Genomic DNA, 19,203 nt, shown 5'->3' with positions numbered 1-19,203 from the left:
GTCCACTGAACCACCTAGCCACCACCTTGCCTTGTCTTACTGGTTAAAATTTTAACTTCTCAAGATCAGGGACAAAGTCCTTTACTACTTTTACTACTTTTATATTATCCATGGTCTAGAGGGCCCCTTTTACCAAGGACTCCAGCTCTGGGTGAGAGTGAACCTGTGTTCATTTCTGCGGAAGCCTTAGCCTTAAAAAAGAAAGAGATGCGGGCTATTTCTTACCCTCTGGCTCATTCACCCCTATTCCACCTTGTGCCAGGAAAATATTATAAACAAATCTTGGATGTGTCATATTTAGCATCTCCTCTAAAGGGATATTTAGGGTTCCTTCTAGAAAAAAGTACAAAATATTTTATCAGGTATAGGATAGTTATTTATTTCTCCCACCATAAAAGAAATGCTTAAAACCCAAAAGACTCATACAAGTGCATTAACAAGTCATAAATTATGATGTAGTAATCCATCACCTAGTATACTGTTATGAAAGTTAAAGGCAAAAATATTTCTCATTCACCTTAGACCTACACTGTGAAAGTCTTAAGTCCTGATGCCCTGGTAAAAGTAGGGCATGGCTTAGGTTTTCTTAGTTCTTTCAGATGCAGCATCCTCCTGGAAGTGATGCTTCTCCTCCAAGAAATGGTTCCGTTGTGGGAATCTGGCAGCCAGTACCCTCAGAAACTCCTAGCTTCTTGAACTCACAAGGTTACCGCCAGGCCTCGAAATGTGTCTTTCTCAGGAAAGCTGTCTGTGACCTGGGCTGAGGGAAAGTAAACAGACCAGAAGAAGCAGCCAGGGACTTCATGTTCAGGGATTTCAGGCTCAAACTCCCCTAGGCAAGCACACGTTCTTGCTGCCATGTACCTGCAGTTGCCATTACTGTCAGAAGAGTAGGGGAGGTGGAAGGGAAGGAGAAGGAACCCCTCTCCCCACCTGTAGCTTTCTAGACATCCTAGAGAGAGCTGGAATTGGTTTTATTCCAACAAAGAGGCTACCTTGAAGGAGAGAAGAAACTGTCTCTCTTTTTACTCTTTATAACCCATAGAGCTAGTGACTTTACCTAGCTCAATCTTCTTTGACATGCCTTCCAGTCATGGGTACCAAAAAGGGATTGCTGCATTATCCCAAAGCAAAGCACCTCTCCTTTAGCAAAAGGTCGCTTTAGCAAGAGGTCCATCTCCATGGATCCAAAGCACATGCTCCATGGGATCACTGCTGATAAATTTGTAACTATATAATAAAATGGGGCTAATGGGGTGCTTAGGAAGGATCAGCACCTCTGGTGTGAGGGTTTGCTGACTCCTTTTCAGGTCTGCTCATGCACCTTTGGTGTCCACTAGTGACTAAACTCTCTCCTGTGGATCCAAAAAGCTGTAGCATGCTCAGCAGCCACACTCCTGTAAAACCATCTCAGCAGACAAGCTAAATCATGTTAAGGGCAACTGAGAGACCTTAAACCCATCTCTTCTATCAGGCCACATACCAGGCTTGGATTGCATTGACTTCTCACCCTGGCCTCTTAGAATCCATAGATACCTTCAAGGTCTACCTTAGGTATTACTTCCCATGAGAAGCCTGTTCTAATCCACCTAGTTGTTAATGCCTCTTTCTCCTTCATCAGACTATCTTGAATTTATCTGTTTATATGATGTAGCCTCCAGTAGACCATAAACTTCTTGAGAGCAGGGAGTGCTTTTTATTTGTCCTTATTATCTTCAGCACCTAGAACATTGCTTTTCACTTAATAAGTATTTGCTGAATGAATGAAATGACCTTTGTCCCTATCTTGACTTATCAAAATGTTAACCATCCCTCAAGTCCTAGTTCAAATGCTACCCTAGCCATAAGTGATTGTCTCCATTCTCTGAATTTGGCCTGTATCCTGGACCATCACTTGTCATCTTGACTTGTATCCTGCCACTGGACTTCATGACCCTGGAAGAGAGAGCAAAGCTGATGACTTTGTGCAACTCTTCCTCGCTTAAATCCAATTCACTGGCAAGTCAAGACATCACCAATCACATCATGATGTCATTGGTCATCTTTGAGATGACTGATGAATAACAACATAATCATAATAATAAACACAGAAAACTGTTGGTTTTCTTTTTCTTTAATATTGTAGTGACCAGAAAGTCCCTGTTACCTAGCAATTCATTAACTGGTAGCTAACCACAGAGCATGCATCTCAGAAACCACATCTAGATTTGATTTGAGCCTACCTTGTAGATGCCATAAGAGTGGGGGGATTTGTCTCAGCTCTGAAGATGTGGAGCAGTTGGACCAGGCACTGAAAAGCTCACTTCCTAATAGAGTGGTCCTGAACCATCCTTGGATCTGAGGGCTGGGAAAGAGAGATCATTTTTAGATATTTCCCCTAGCATCTAAAAGAATGCACAATACTGTTGATTGACTGCTCAGATAGAGTAAAGAAGAGCATCTAGAGTGTGAGGCATGCTGACCTTGGGCTAGATTTTCAAGAGAAGTGTCAGATATCCTCAGGAGTCCTAGGAATGGGTAAACAGACATTTATCTCTGCTACTTTTGCCTTTGTCCTGCCTGAAGGCAGAGAAGACATGAGTATTTGCCACAGTGGATGTAATTTCTAAAGTTAGAGATCAGCTGCCTTTTCTTGGAATATCATATTAGACATTCGTGTGGACCCCTGAATTTTCTGATGAGGAAATGACAAGAAATAGGCACCACTCTCATTGCTAGCTTTTCAGGCTGAGCAGGGCTGACATCTGTAAACTGGAGGGCTAGATTTCCTTGTCAACATCCATTTGCCTTTCCAAGTCACATGAGTGCAGGCAGACAGTGATGAGTCATAGCTAAGTGAGAGCCAAATTAAGAAAATACAATCCATCTATTCCTTCAAAATTACATTTTTGGAGAAGGTTTTATTTCTCTCAGAATCAGCAAGAGCAGCCTAAATGACCGTCACATTACCTGATAACACTAAGTGGCTTTTCCTTTATTCATAAATAATCACTCAGGATGGTAACTTCTTTCTCCTTTACCAGAAAACCACCTTGAAATTTGGGAATTTGAACCTACTTAACTTAAATGGGCCTGATGTTCTTCTCTTACTTTCCTTTCATCACTTGTTTTTAATCAGCATAACAAATTGCATCTTAAAACACATCAACATCTCAAAAGATCACATTATTCTGCTTGCTCCCAGAGGCCAGAACCAGAATTAATGGGTAGAATTTGCAGAGAAGGAAATTTCAGCACAATCTAAGGAAAATTTTCTGGATAGTTATAGTGGTCCCAAAGAGAAAGGGATGGTTGGTTCCCTCATTGGAGGTCTTCTAATGGAGTCTGGATGGCCGCTTGCCAGGGAAGTGGACTTTTATTCAGGGATGGTTTGAATTAGATGACCTTCGAGGTCCCTTCCAACTCTGAGATTCTGTGATATTCCACAAAGGCAGGCATATTCTTCTGATAAGAGTTTGGACCAACTTATGATACTCCTTAAGATATCTCCTAGGCATATTCTAGTGCCAAAATCTACTCAACATTAGTAATGCTTCATAAATTGTTCTTGCAAATTAGTTGGAAAAAAAAAATTGATCCATAAGCTTCAGTGACCAGCTTGTTTCTCAAGAGGAGCACAGAAAACAAAATTAGTGAGATTAACATTCTGTCTTCAATGACTATCTTTTTTTTGCTTGTATTTATATCCCCAGCCTTTAACATAGTGCCTGGTACATAGTAAGCTCTTTATAATGCCTTTCTCATTTCATTGCTCATTTGTATTCACCCCAGGAGTGAGTGAATAGCTATTTGATAGATAGCTCTGCAGAGTCCCCAACTCTCTACCAGTTTTATTGATTTATTTCTTCATGTAATATTATCAGAGCCATTCTATCTCCTTTGTTGGTACGCTGATGTTCCAACACAGCTGCATCCACCCTTTTGACCCATAAGGCTGATTAAGGCAGTAGGAGAAGGGGGTTGACATCAGACAGAGTGTGTGGCATTTGAAGGCAAAAAAAAAAAGCTTTGTATTGAGAGAGACATGATGATAGCTGAGGACTGTCACCTTGTGACTAACAGTATTAGACTTAGGACAGTCAGGCAACACCACAGGGGTGTTAGCCTTTGGGGCATTTGATTCGGGCTTTGTTTCAGTGCTGGGGTGCAGGAACAGACAGGGACATAAAACAGGCCTCAGAATGTGGTTTATAACCCCCTGGGAGAAGAGATGTTAGGACATGTTCTTGTTTGCTCATGTAGTTACAACTGGAAAAATTGGTGACATTTCTGCAGCCCTCTCTAACCTAGTTGTGTTTGCTACTTGTGTCCATGATTAGGAGATCTATAATAAGAAACTGAATGTCCAGGTTGGCCCTCTCTACTGCTCTTGTGCTATGGCTGGGAGACTGAAGAGAAGAGAGGGGGACCCTAGCCTAAAAGAGTTTTGTACCTTCAGGGGAACTGGATATGCAGAGTTGATGAAAAGTGCCAGTGCTCTATCCATTGTGCTACCTAGGTGCCCTCAATGCTTCTACTTTTACTGTGCATTTAATATTCTAATTAAGCTGTGTGTTTAAATTATGACCATGAATGAATGAATAAGTAAATATAGCAACGTGATGGAAAGAAGAAAGGGATATGGCTAAGTAGATGAAGACCAAGCCAGAAATTGAATGTGTCAGGCTCATTCTAGGACATGACAGGGATGTAGCAGTTCAGGGGGCTGGGGGTTGTGGGAGAGTATAGGAGTGGCTTGGTCAGGTTTGACAGGGTAGTAGGATGAAGCCTTAGACAAAAGTATAAATATCCATCCTTATTCCTATCACATTTGGGATTTTGATGCTATCTCCTTAATGGAATATAATTAAGTACCCTTACTCTTGGAAACTCACTGGCAATGAATTCAGAATAACTGATTGAGACTTGGCTCACTTAGAATTGAGCTACACTCTTGGACTTGGACCTTTAAAAAAAAACAGACAAAGAATTGGAGAGAACAGACTGAGACCAGAATACACATAGAGAGCAGATATATTGCTGAGGGAAAGGCACAAAGTCCCTTATCTTTACAATCTCCTCTCCTCCCCCCATCTCCAGGAGTGTGCTGGTAAATGTTTAACAACCAGCTCTGCGTGTGTGTGTGGGGGGGGGTGGGACAGCAACTCTAAATCAATTAAACTCAGAGACTTCTCAAGGTGGAAGCAAAGGTTACTTTTTATTACAATTTCAAGAGAAGGGGCGTCTGCTCCCCCAGTACACTTCCAGGAGGAGAGAGGCAAGGCACAGAAAGCAAAAAGAAATGAGATTATATGTCCTAACACAAACCTCCACCCACCACTATCCCTTATTCCCATTGGCTGGGGAGGCGGGCTTACAATCTTAGGTGCGAAAAATCTTCCTATCCCATGAGCTGGGAGGCAGACTTACATTCTTAGGCTCAAAAATTCGAAGACAAAGAACAAGGAAACAGGGAATAGCCAATCCAAACATACATGTCCTTATTTAGTAAACCTAATGCTGACTTAGCAGTGGTGTGGTGATTAGGAGGGGATTTAGGGCCGAATTCCCATGAGTTAGGTTATTCCTAGGAAACCAAAATTTACTGCAATTTTCCCTTCCTAACCCCCTTCCCTGTTATCCCAGAGACAAGAAAAGGCAGCAGGGCTATTCTTTCTGCTAAGCCTTTAAAAAACAAAAACAAAAACAAACAGAGTCTGAGTGGGGGAGGGTTTTGAAAGCAACGAACAAGAAATATTAAGAACTATTGATCCCCTGAGGAGGCTTCACTTTTGAGAGATCATCTCTTACAGGGGGGAGAGGCAAATACCTTCCCAAGACCCACTTTTAAGTTTAATCTACATTGTTTACATTTTCCTGATCACTTTCTTAAATCTAGACAATCAATAAAATAATAAATCAAGCTCTGGTTTGTAACATTTGCTGATTTCCAAGGTATAAATCCTCCCACTGAAAATTTGATACTGGCTCTTCTGAGCTTGGTTTGAGCTAGTTACACCACAGCCCTGCCCACTCTTCACTCCAAGGAGAAGTGAACTTCTCTGCCCCAAAGGTAGCATCTATGGTAAAGCAATGTCAGAATGGTGGAAGAGTTTTTGAACCAAAGACGAGGAGGAGCCATGTGACTATGAAGCAGAAAAGGTTGTAATTTGGGAGAGGAATTTAGACAGAATTTGTCTTCTATTAGTATTGTGAGTTAGAAGGGGATCAAGTCACTTTCCATTTTTTGGAGAGCCTCAATCTTTTAAGTCTGGAAGACCATATAAGTCCATGGGTGGAAGATTAGGTCCCCTAAGAGAGGGAAGGAGAATCATCTTGAGTATCTATAGGCTCATATACGATTCCTTTGCATTTTGCATTTTCTGTGGGGTGAAATAAAGCTTGCCCTGCATTTCATGTGGTACTAGCCTGAGTGCTTACGTGGACATTCTGGGTGGGGGTAAGATGTCCCAAATTCTGATGTTTCCCAGGGAAATATTTATTGAGTGCATGAACCTAAGAGAGTGGTTTGTGAAAAGCATTCTCACAACTGAATCTGACCAATTAAACCCAGAGCTGACATTCTAGGCTACAGGTTATGTAGTCCTTTATACACTCCATTTATTTTACATATGGAAACAGAGCTCAAAGAAATGAAGACGTTTACCCAAGTTCCCACCGTGAGTAATTGTCAGACTTTGGGTTCATACTCAGATCCTTTGCTTTCAAACTCAGTCCTCTTTTTACTACACCTGGCTGACTCTTTCAAGAGCAAACTGTGGCAGTGATCCCCAGTCCTCCAGCCATCTTTAGCATGCATGCTATAATCGCCAACCCCTGCCTTGGAACTGTGCAATAGTTTTCACACCTGTCTTGTGTTAGTCATTTTTCAAAGGCTAAAGATGGGGGAAAGGACTATCATAAGGATAAGTTGAAAAGAAAGAAAAGCATACAGAGAAGTGTGCAGCAGAGAAAATGGAATGGGTCCTTCTCTAAACAGGCTATCATGTAGATTGGAGGGAAGGTAGGGACTGAATACACTTGGTTATATGGGAGGGAGTTGGAAGAGAGGGGGTGTGGGAAAGAAGGGTGTGTTTTGAGTGTGCTGAGAAATGGGAGTAAAATGCTGACTTGATCGTTAAAATCAAAGCCAGTAGACTTGTTCACACAAAATCATCAGGCGTCAGCCCAGTATCTTTGTTGGAATCAGGGTTCTGATGGACAGCTTGTTGGTAGATGGCCCACAGCTCACAGCTGACTCACTGTCTCCAGCATGACTTCGCAAGTCTCAGCGTCAAGACGAAGGCTTATTGTTCACTAAATGGAGTGACAGATGGATACATGACCAAACCTCAAGACGAAGAATCTTTTTGCCTTTCATTTCAAGGAGTCTCAAGGTATGATATATAAACTGGGTGAGAGTGCATTTTAATTCTAGAGAGAAGCAATCTGGCATATAATAGATGGTAGGTAGGCTAGCCTCAGTTAGGAAGACCTGCTTTCAAGTCTTACCTGTGATACCTACTGGCTGTGTGACCCTGGGGGAGCAAGTCACTTAACCTCTCAATGGCCTCAGGTAACCTTTCTAGCACTTGGTCTTGGGGGAAATTTCCATAACAAGGTATTTTCTACACATTAAATCCAAGTTTAGGCCAAATCCCCTTTCCCCCCAATTCCTAGTGACTGGTCCATTTGAAGTGTCTGTGATTTATCACACTCAGACAACAAAAACAACCACCTCCCTCCCTCTATTTTTCTCCAGGAGAGGGAAGAAAAGCTGGCCAGAAACCTACCTCCTAATTAATTACCTCTTTCCTTGCTCCGAGATACTACAAGGAAATCATTGAAATGCTTGTTTTTGTGAAATCACTATCTCTCCTTCAAAGACAGTTTCTCTCTGCTGTTTCAACTCGGGTCATGATCTCAAGGATTAGTTACATAGTAGACCCCTTTAAAAAGCCAGGGAGTTACAAGGAAACCCAAAACAAAGCCTTTCCTGGAGACTCTTTAGAGAAGAGAGCAGAATAATAGGAAGATTATATTGTAATTGCTCAAAGGGAATAATAAACTTCTATTTATTTATAAAGCAACATTTCTTAAACCACTGTTTCAAAATCAGAGCATGATGAATGCTTCTGCCAACCAGTTCCTGCTTCATCCTATTCCCCCGTCACCCCTAAAAAAACCAAAACAAAAACCAAGCCCCAAACTCACAGAGCAGAACAAATTGAGTGTTTTTCGTCCAGCCAAGTTTTTAGAGCTTCCAATTCAAAAGGGCATGTCTAAAGTTACTTACCCTAAGACCAGTAAATCCTGAGGAGGAAGAAGGAAGGAGAAAGTCAGCTCACAGTCTCATTTCTTCTCAGCTAAGTGACTGTTTTTGCTGACCTGTCAAATTAGAAATGTGCTCCTTCCTGACATTTCAGACATGGCTTTGGCAAGTATTTTGGAACAGGAAAGAGTCCTGCTTGCTCTCCAAATACAGGCCTCTTAGGCCCTGATTCTCTCAACATGCATTCTTAGCTTGGAGTGTCCCCAAATGACTGAAAATTGGCAGATTCCTTTTCATTAGCTCCTCACTAAACCTTCAGGGGCAGGGAAGGGGTTTTGCTAAAGACTTGGCTCAAGTCTGTGTTAGAGAGCTGGCTAGTTACTCAGAGTTCACTGAGTGAGACAGATGCTGTGATTTTGGGTTTCATTCCATTTGCTTGGCAACTGAATAAAACAGAGCAGGACTAGTCTGTCTTCCATACATTGGGTCCTTCTACTTCCCTCCAGGGAATGTTCACTTATGATTGCATATAATTTTATGTTTTTGTTGAAAGACCTTTGCTGAGTGAGTATGACGTCTCCTAAAGGCTCTGGCTAAGTAATGATGGTGGTGATGATGATAGCATTTATATAGTACTTTAAGGTTTGTAAAGCATTTTGCATACATTACCTCATTTGATCCTCACAACAACATTGTGAGGCAGATACTTTTATTATCCCCATTTTACAAGTTAGGAAATTGAGGCTGAGCAAGGAAGGTTAAATGACTTTTCAGGGCCACACAACTTGTACGTATCTGAGGCAAGTCCAACTCAGGCCTTCCTGAATCCCACACGTTATCTAGTGGGCCACCCAGTTGCAGAAGTCTTGGCTTCTGCGTCATGATCCATTTCTGTCAGTCTGAAAACTGTAAGCCCGCTAAGAGATGAGCAATTGTACTATACACTTTTTCAATAACAAGCAGAAAAAAAAAAGACAGAAGGTTTAAAAAGCTTTCCAGGAAGCAATGTCAGACTAGATTAGGAAAACTCAGCCAATTAATGTTTTATGTTTTTAATTAATATTTTGATATTTATTTTGAATCAAATTCAAATATTCCAGATAGATATTTCCCTGAAATATTCCTGGTTGGCCTATGACTGATATCAATGGTCCCACCATGACCAAGAACATTTCATTATTCTGGTTGTGTGTCCTTTTGATGCTGATATTCATGTTGCTGTTTAATAACATTACTGCCTCCATCCCATACAGTGCTGATGTTGCTTCACTGATAATTCTTGTTCTGGCATTCAGTGTGTGAAAATAAGCTCATTGAAAACTTCATACATACTTTAAAGGGGAGTTAAAATTCATTTCAAGTGCACTTCTTTCCTCTGTTGTGATAGGATTACAAGATCAAAGGTTGAAACCTGGAGAGTATCTTAGAGATCATCTAGTCTAAACTCTTCAGGAAACTGAAGAGGCCCAGAGAAGGGAAAGTATGTTGTCCAAGGTCACATGACCACAGAGCCAAGATCTGAACCCACATGCCCTTTGATTTCAAATTCAGAACATATTCACATGGAACCAAATTTTATAATGACCTCGACGCAAAAGTGTGCGTGCGTGTAGGGGTGTGTGTGTGTGTGTGTGTGTGCGTGTGTGTGTGTGTGTGTGTGTGATTATTTCATATCAAGAAGGATTATTCAGGGGGCAGCTAGGTGGTGCAGTGGATAGAGCACCAGCTCTGGAGTCAGGAGGATCTGAATTCAAATCCGGTATCAGACACACAACACTCACTAGCTGTGTGACCCTGGGCAAGTCACTTAATCTCAACTGCCTCACCAAAAAGAAAGAAAAAAAAGAAGCTTATAAATAAAAAGAAGGATTATTTAGGAGTAAATTCAAGAACTGGATGGGGCAAACCTGGTGGAGAACATTTGGGTGAAGGTCAGTGGAGGACCAACAAAAGCAGTTTTGTCATTATGAAATACTACTGACCACTTAGAAAGAAGAAACAGTGCAAGGGCTGAGGGAAACATTACAGACCTGGCACTGATGCATGACATAGTGGGATGGGGGACTTCAACTGTCCAGATGTTTGCCAGAATTCTCTCTTCTATCAAAAGCATATCAGCTAACAACTTCTTGACTTGACTTGATGGTAATTTCATCCTTCAAAAGAGAAAGGGGGAATTTTATTATGAATCTGATTCTTATCAACATAGAACTGGCTACTAGCATGAGAATGATGGGAACCTTGAGGAAAAGTAACCACTCTCCTCTAAAAGGAGCAGTAAAGTACTCAATGTATAATGTAGATCAGGTATTGGACAGCTTTTTATTTTTGCTCCACCAAATAAATGCAAAAACACAAAAAACTCATATATATTCATTGACAAAGACATAAAACAGGAAACACTAACTCCATAAATCTTATTATGCTCTTCTAAGAAGCTGATATTTAAAACATTAAATATTAAAATATGAACATCTAAGTCAGAGGTTCCCAAATTTATTTGGCCTACTGCCCCCTTTTTAAAAAAATTTCTCAATACCTCCTGGAAATCTTTAATCCTTTAACAATTTTTTAAAAAAATAGAAATTTTTTTTAAAAAGTGACATCTAAATTTAATAATTTATTGTAAATTTGTGGGGTTTTTTCCTGCACTGAAATGTTGATGATGCAATATTGTATCATGTAACCATATAGCATTATATTATAAACAAGTCATTACACACACATATTCTTGATGATGCATGCTGGACTTCTGGATAATGCATGACACACTCACCTGCCAACACCTGCTTGTTAAGACCTGTTGGCGGGCTTGACCACTGATAGTTATAACTTGCATTTTGTGTGTTTATTTGGAAAATAATGTAATCACTGTGACTTTAACTCTGTTGTACAACAGATGAAATATGTACAGTTTTTCAAAATTTTCTTATCTATTCAACACACCCAAGGCTATTACCTTCCCTCTCCCATCATCCCAGTGCCCCTCAGGGTGCAATATTGCCCACTTTGGGAACTTCCCAATGGTACAGCTGAACAGATAGCTATTTCACCTTCACCTTGGCTCAGCACTCTCTGCATTGTCCCTCAAAGTCCATATTTTCTAGCAAGAGAGGGCATGGCTTAGACTCATCCTCATCTTTTCCAAGAAGCATTATAGTATTGATAAAAAAAAAAAACTCCTCCAGGTTCCATTCAGGATCAGTGGAGGAACCTGGGAACTTCCAAATTCATGAGGCTGTTGCCAAGACTAGGAAAAAAATATCTCAGGATTTCTATTCAGGCACTTGTGCTCAGAGAAAGAAATGCAAACCAAAGGAGACAGTTTGAGGTTTGAGGTTTGAACTTCAGTTTCAGGCTCATCTAGGCAAACATATGTGCAAAATACTGTGTGTAGGCAGCATCATTGTTACCATTTCAGATCAGGCAGGAGCCCTTCTTCTCCTTCACAAGAAATCCAAGATGGAGGTTTAAAAAGTTCTTGAGCAGGCAATAGCTGCAAAGAGGATAGAATGTCAGAGAGCCTCTATATAACCTTTGACAACATCTCCTCCTGAATACTGTCTTCTTCTAGGTGTTGGGATTTTTTTTTTTGTGGCACTGCTTTCTCTCGGTTCTCCTTCTACCTGTCTGACCATCCCCTTTGCTGACTTTTCACCCAGGTCACTCCCCAAGGCTCTATCATTTTTCCTTCTATACTGTCTCACTTGGTGATCTCATTAGGTCCCATGAATTCAATTATTATCCCTACACAGATGATTTTCAGGTCTATAAATCTAGGACTTGTCCCTTGTCTAAGCTCCAGACCCACATCACCAATTGTTTTTTGGACATCTCAAACTGGGTGTTCTGCAGGCATCTAAAATTCATCAGGTCCAAAAGAGAACTCATTATCTTTCCGCTCAAACTGTTCCCTCTACCTGACTTTCTTCTTCCCAATAAGGGTACCACCATCCTCGCACCCAGACTTGTAACCATGATCTCATCCTCGATTTGCCACTTGCTCTCATCACACATCACCAATCTATTGTCAAATTTTGTTGTTTCTACCTTTACATCACATCTGGCGTGTGTGTTTTGTTTTCTTCATTCACACAGCCACCACTCTCATCACTTTTCACCTGGACTATGGCATACAAATATCTTCTAATTGGTCTTCTTACCTCAAGTATCTCCCCACTCCAATCCATCCTCTCCTTAATTACCAAAGTGATTTTCCTGAAGTTCAAGTCTGACCATGTCATTCTCTAACTCAATAAACTACTACTAATATAATGATGTGATAACATTTTAAAGTGCTAGCACAGTACATGAAATACAGTAATATAAAAATGTTAGCTACTTTTATCATTACTAAATAAACTTCCTTGGCTGCCTCCCTAATACTTCCAGGGTCAAATATAAAAGTCCTTTACAATCTGGCACCCTCCTATCTTTGCTCCTCTCCACACACTCCACAGTCTAGCTACACCGGTCCAGTTGCTGTTCCTCAAACATGGCACTCTATCTTCCAGGTCCACATATTTGATTGACTGATGCCCAGAATGTTCTTTCTCTTAACACCCACCTTTTAGCTTCCCTGGCATTCTTTAGGATTTTGCTTACATTTTGCCTTCAATAAAATACTTTTTAGGTCTCTCCAGATAATTGGAAGACCACAGCTAATTCCTTCCCTCTGAGATTATCTTCCATTGACACTGTATTTATCTTGTATGTATCTAGTTATTTCCATGTTGTCTCCCCACCTAGAATATGAGTTCTTTGAAGGGAGGGACAGTGTTTTTGCCTTTCTTTTTATCCCCAACACTTAACACAGTACCTGGCACATGGTCAGCAAATACTTGTTGACCAATTGACAGGATGCTGAAGTTCTTCAACATGCTAAATTTCTTTGTGTGTTCTTCAAGGTTTATAGGAGCTCACTCTCTTTTCCCCCTGTTACCAAGAACCCTGCTCAAGATTCAAGATATTCAAGATATTCTACTTTAGACAAGCCCTCATCCCACAAGAAACTGAGTGAATCAGTCAAGAAGCATTTATTAAGCACTTATATGTAAGATATGATACTAATATAATATGATACAAATAAAGGCAAAAACAGCCTCTCCCTTCAGGGAGTTCACATTTTAATGAAGTAGAAGAGATGTAAATAACGAAGTATATCCGGTGGGAATCAGAAAGGCTTCCTACGAAAGTTGGGATTTGAGCTGAGTCTTGAAGAAGGCCAGGAAAGCTAAGAGGCAGAGGTGAGGTGGCAGAGAATCACAAGGGGACAGCCAGGGTAAAGACCCAGACTTGGGAGATGGAGCATTATGTTCAAAGAGTAGCAAATAGGCCAGTGAGACCATAGAGAGTGTGGAGGAGAGCTAAGTATAGGAAGGCTAGGAAGGTAGGAAAGGTCCATGTTACAAAGAGCTTTAAATGCCAGATGGAAGGTCTGTGTTTTATACTAGATATTGATAGCTGTTGATAACAAGTGTTTTGGACTATGTACTAAATCAATCCAGTTTAATCAAAGCAGGAAGTCTAGTAATATCGGGCAGTAGCAGACACAGATACCAGATGCAATCTCCTCCTAAAGTCAGTGTTCTTCTCTCCCTGTCCCCTATGTTAGATATTCAAATGACTGTAGTTTTCTGATTAAGCAACTATCATAGTCATTTTCAACCTACGTGATACAGATGAGTTTGGGGGAGGACTTGCTCTTCACTATTGGAACATAAAGTCTTCATGATGTGGAGCCACTGAGATCCTGCACCAAAAGATTGCTTCTATGTGGGAGTGAAGAAGCCTACCTGTGGTCAGGATGAACACAGACCCCAGCAGGACCACAGACAAGTCATTAGCAAGAGCAGCAGAACCTCCTGGCACTGGGCCAACTTGACTATATCATTACCCAGTGTCTAACCTTGGCAGGAGGGGAGGAAGAATCACAACGTCACTTAAAGCCCTAAGACATGGTGTACTACACCATTCTTCACCCCCTCCTGCTTTCTTTTTTCTCTTCTTCCCAGTAATCATTTCAAAAACTCTTACTTCTGTATTTTTATAGTCCATATTCTCTTGGCACTAAGCATACTGGGAAGAAAGGACAAATGAATCTATATTGAAATGTCAAAGTACTAGTAAGGTACCAAAATGTCCCTCTGTACCTCTGTATTTGAGTCAGGATATTTCTGTTAGGATATGATGAGGACATAGGCAGATAGGATATTAGTATTAAAATAGAGTAAAGACTGAAGCCTCTGGGAATAGAAAGGATTTATAGTGGAAGGCATCGTCTAAGGATGCAATGATTTCCTCAGCCTTCCCTGGTTACAGGAATCTTCAATCTAAAGCCTACCCAAAATGACCTGGAGGATATCATGGATAAGCAATATACTCAGATGGAATAGAAAGCAGCATCTTTGTAAAACAATTGGCCTTACAACCTGGATATAAAGAACTGGTTGCATCTTGGGCTAATAGTAACAAAAAAAAAAAGACAACTGGATGGTGGGAAAGAATGGAAAAGCACTATCATATGCTTATGGGAAATGTTCAGAATGGCCCAATAGGGAATCATGGTTTTTGCACAGGAATTGGGGAAAAACCATATCTTATACATTCTTCATAAAGAAAAAAAGATAGACTCTGGGGGAATTTGTCTAAAGACATGGGGACTCCTCCCTTGTTCTTTCTTTTATCTAGATCTGTCCTCCTGAACAGAATCTCTGTGAAAACTGAAGACTCTGGATCCTAATGGAGTGCTCAGTCATTTATTAGTGTAATTTTAACAATTTGCTTTTTGTTCTTTTATATGACTTGGTTTACATCTTTTTGGCATGTTCACAAAATTTCACTAGCTAAGAGACATTCTGTATCTGTGTGAATTATTATCAATAAACTCTTCAGATGGAGGCCCTACTAAGCCGGAAACTAATGGGAATGGTGTCCCAACATTTTAACTCATGCACCTGTAATATTATAGCGGCCACTGTGGTACCCTACTGATGGTCTATGCAATTCCATAGAAGGATACTTTTCTGCAGGAGCCCTAACTTGACCTCTTACTTGAAAGAGTCATGCTAATTTAGATAGACCATGTTTCTGGTTTGTTGAACATGTTTAATTTCTAATCATGTTTGACAAAAGGGGAGGAAGTGTCATGATGGCAAAAGGGATTAAAACTGGCTGAAGACTGGGCTAAGACAAGTGGTTTAAACAGGCCAGAGCTGGAACTGGCACAGGTCCAAGGTGGTAGAAGGCTCTACTTTCATGATTTGTGCAATAATCTTGCTAGTATTTTTTGAGACTTTACTGGTGCAAGTTTGTTTTCACAAAGAATGTACAGGAGAGAGGAAGGAGGCTACAGATAAAACAGGATTTATTAGACATGAACAGAAGGCCCTAAGAAGACCACAGGAATTCTAAACCAGAGAAGACCGGGTCAAGATAAGTAGAGGAGGAACTGAGTCCCTGATATATGAGTTGTAAGACTAGTCTTAGAACAAAGAAGGAGTGCCTCCACACCTCCATACACTGGAGCTTGGATCCTACATCCATAAAACCACACTAATGTCGATGTGTTAAGGAACTATGATTTTCTTAGTGTGGGGACTTCCTCTAACTTGTTTGGCTCTAACTTGTTAGGTCATCATCTTATCTATAACTTAAACAGATCAATTGACACTGTTCCACTGAAATTCATTGTCAGTGTACTATTATGTAGTTAAAAAAATTTTTTTTCAATCAGCAAATATCTGCCTTCTCTTTCTCCCACTGTAATCCCTCCCTCTTCCCAACTGAGGAAGAAAGAAAAACAAAACCCTTGTTAAAACGTGAATAATCCAACAAAACAAACTCTCACATTGGCCATGTCCAAAAAAAATTGTTTCATTTCATGTTCTGAGTTCTTCACACCTCTTATCAGAAGGTAAGTAGCATGTTCCATCATTAGTCTTCTAGAATAGTGGTTGGTCATTAAACTGATCACAGTTCCTAATTCTTTCAAAGTTGTTTGTATTTACCATATTGTTGTCTTTGTATAAATTGTTCTGGTTCTGTTCATTTTACTCCACATCAGTTCATATAAGTCTTTCCAGGTTTCTCTGAAACCATTCTCTTTATCATTTCTTATAGCACAAGAGTATTCCATCATGTTTATACAACATAATTTGTTCAGCCATTCTCCAATTTATGGATACCTCCTCAGATTCTCATACTTTTCTACCTTAAAAAGAGCTATGATTTGTTTTATACATTCTTAGGGTTTGTTTAGCTCTGGAGTAATCCGTCCCTTAATATGACAGACCTCTAATTCATCCTTCTCCCTTCCCCTTTTATTTTGCTGTTGAGTGATATTTTTTTTAACCCAACTCTATGTGTGTATTCTTCCCTCCTTTGACCAGTTCAGAGGAGAGTGAAGTTCAAGTATCAGCCAATCTCCTCCATCCCCTCCTTCTTGTTTGTGTATATACATATATATATATATATATATATATATATATATATATACTTGCTCACTCTAATTATATGGGATAATTTTCCCTAACCTTCCTTTACCTTGCCTTCTCCTCACATCCTCACTGCATGTATTCCTCTTTCTCCTCCCTCTCCATTTTTCTTTTAACTTAATCAAAACATAACAGAACCACTCCCAGGAGTTGTCTAATTGGACTCTATGAACTCTGATGATGATAGGGCTCTTAGGGGTCACATATCAGAATGCAAACAGTTCATTCTTGTTCAGTACTTTATTATTGTTTGTGTTTGCCTTTTTATGTTTCTCTTAAATCCTATGTTTGAATTTCAGAGTCTCTACACATCTCTGTCCTTTTCATTTGGAATTGTTGGAGGTCATTAAAGATCCTTCATGAAAGGTTCATTTTTTTTCCCTTGTAGTTTCAGTTTTTCTGAGTAAGTTATTCTTGTTCTATTTTATTTGCTTTCTAGAACATGGTATCCCAAGCTCTTCACTCCTTGAGAGTGGTGGTTACTGAATTGTGTGTGATACTTACTCCTCAGGACTTGAATTCTTTCTTTCCGGTAGCTTTCAGTATTTTTCTTTTGACCTGGAAGTTCTGGACTTTGACTATCATATTTCCGGGAATTTTCATTTCGGGGTTTCTTTCAGGAAGTAGTTGGTGAGTTCCTTCTATTTCTACTTTGCCCTCTGGTTCTAAGAAATCTGAACAATTTTATTTTAAGATTTTTTGAAATATGACATCTAGGCTTTTTTTTGGTCATGATATTCAGGTATTCCAATGACTCAATTGTTTTTTCTTTTTCATTTGTTTCCCAGGTCTGTTGTTTTTGCTGTGAGAGACCTTATTTCCCCTCCCTCCAGTCTTCTGACTTTCTCTTAATATTTTTTGTTGTTTCAGAGAGTCATTATCTTTTATTTGATTCATTCTAATTTTCTGAGAGTTTGTTGGTTGGGTAAGATTTTATACCTCTTTCACTAAGTTGTAAATTCCTTTCAAAAATCAAAATACTTTTTGTTTCTTTTTTGATATTTTTCTCTAGCACTCATTTCATTGACAAAAACATTTTAAAATCTTTTTTTAAAAAAACTGCTTTATGCCTCCTAAGAATTCTAGTCAAATTTGTGTGTAAGCTGTATTTTTCTTTGAGATATAACCTGTAGATATTTTAAAATCATTCTCTTTTTCTGGGTTTGTGTTTTGAGCACCTCTGTCACCATAATAGTTTATATGATGGGATTCTTCTTTGGTTGGCTCATTCTTCCAGGCTACTTCCTGACTTCAGATTTGATCTTAAGGCCAGACTCTGTGCATTTCTGTAGGGAAGGTCGGGGCAGGCCCTGTTGCTGCTTTCTTGGGAGTGGTGTTACTCCAGAATCTCAGGGACAGGTCAGGCTGGAGACCTGCAAGCTTTCAGTGCTCTTCAAGTGGTCTGATTCAAGACAAAGTTTGGACAAAGTCTGATTGCTGTCCTCCTGATCGGAGCTCTTAAAGTTCATGACTTGGGTTTAAGTCTGAGCAATAGTAGAATGTTACTGGACTCAGTCTTTGTCAATCAACTAGGAAGCTCTGTTGCCTCAGAGTTAAAAAACTCTTTGGGCTCTCCTTTGGTCTAGGATTCTTACCCTTGTTAGTTCTCTACAGGTTTCAAACTGGGCTAGAGGCTAGAACTAGAGCCTGCTCTGTTTTCAGAGTCTGAGCCATACCACTGCTGCTTGCTTCTGAGCTGTTCCTCTCTCTCTCTCTCTCTCTCTCAGTAATAGGCAACAAGGCTGTCCCTATTCTTTCCTTCCTCTCTCCACCTACTGCTATGTACTTTTAAACTACCCTTTTTTTTTTTAGAAAAAGCAGACATTCCTTCCCAAGGATCAAGAAAAGTTCCTCTTACTTTGCTCTTTCCGAGACTTGGCCCAGAGGATTTACAAGCCCAGATGCCAAGTCCCTTAGAACAAAGGATAAAGTTGTCCCTGCAAGTTATTGATTGTAGTTAGGCTTAGCCTTTCCTCTCCTCTCTCCCCAATCCCTTCCTACACTTATTTCCCCAATAACTGCAAAACAATTCTAGTATTTTTTTGCCCATTTTCTCCACTGGTTTCGCAGTAAATTCCTGGCCTTTGACAGATGCTTCAACTTAAAGCAAACTTCAGGAGGGTCATAGCACCTCCTCTGGGCTTTCTCTCCTCAGTTCCTACTCCTATTGACCAGTTTGGGCCCCCAGAGGAAAACTGTCTATTCTTCCTCTCCAGGCTTGAGGGATAAACCTGAAGGGTTAGAGATTCTAGTACCATTGCTTGTGAACCCCAGTCCCAAATGCCCTAATATCCAGTTGATATCTCTAGCTTTTATAAAGGGATATATTCTGAGAAGGTACAGCAATGTTCCAAGTATGAAAACATCCCCCTCAAATACGGTGCATTCTCCCCTCTGCACCTACTCAGTCCTTGGGGAGAATAGGTTCAAAATAAAAGTGATACTAAACACTGGCCC

At 40.2% G+C, this 19,203-nt stretch overlaps 1 long non-coding RNA gene across 1 annotated transcript; it reads right to left on the bottom strand.

Moving 5' to 3' along the window:
* Positions 1 to 359: 359 nt before the first annotated feature.
* Positions 360 to 8,480, bottom strand: LOC110200821 (uncharacterized). The gene is made up of 3 exons (XR_002322314.2): positions 8,276 to 8,480; positions 2,223 to 2,344; positions 360 to 760 (listed from the first exon to the last, which is right to left on the bottom strand). It is a non-coding gene; the product is annotated as an uncharacterized LOC110200821 (long non-coding RNA).
* Between the last annotated feature and the right edge of the window lie 10,723 nt (positions 8,481 to 19,203).

This window comes from Phascolarctos cinereus, unplaced genomic scaffold (genome assembly GCF_003287225.1).
Source record: "Phascolarctos cinereus isolate Bilbo 61053 unplaced genomic scaffold, phaCin_HiC Scaffold_4;HRSCAF=312, whole genome shotgun sequence".
In the NCBI taxonomy this organism is placed as follows: Eukaryota; Metazoa; Chordata; class Mammalia; order Diprotodontia; family Phascolarctidae; genus Phascolarctos; species Phascolarctos cinereus.
The sequence above is the reverse complement of the archived record's forward strand: the minus strand, read 5'-3'. Positions and strand labels throughout refer to the sequence as shown.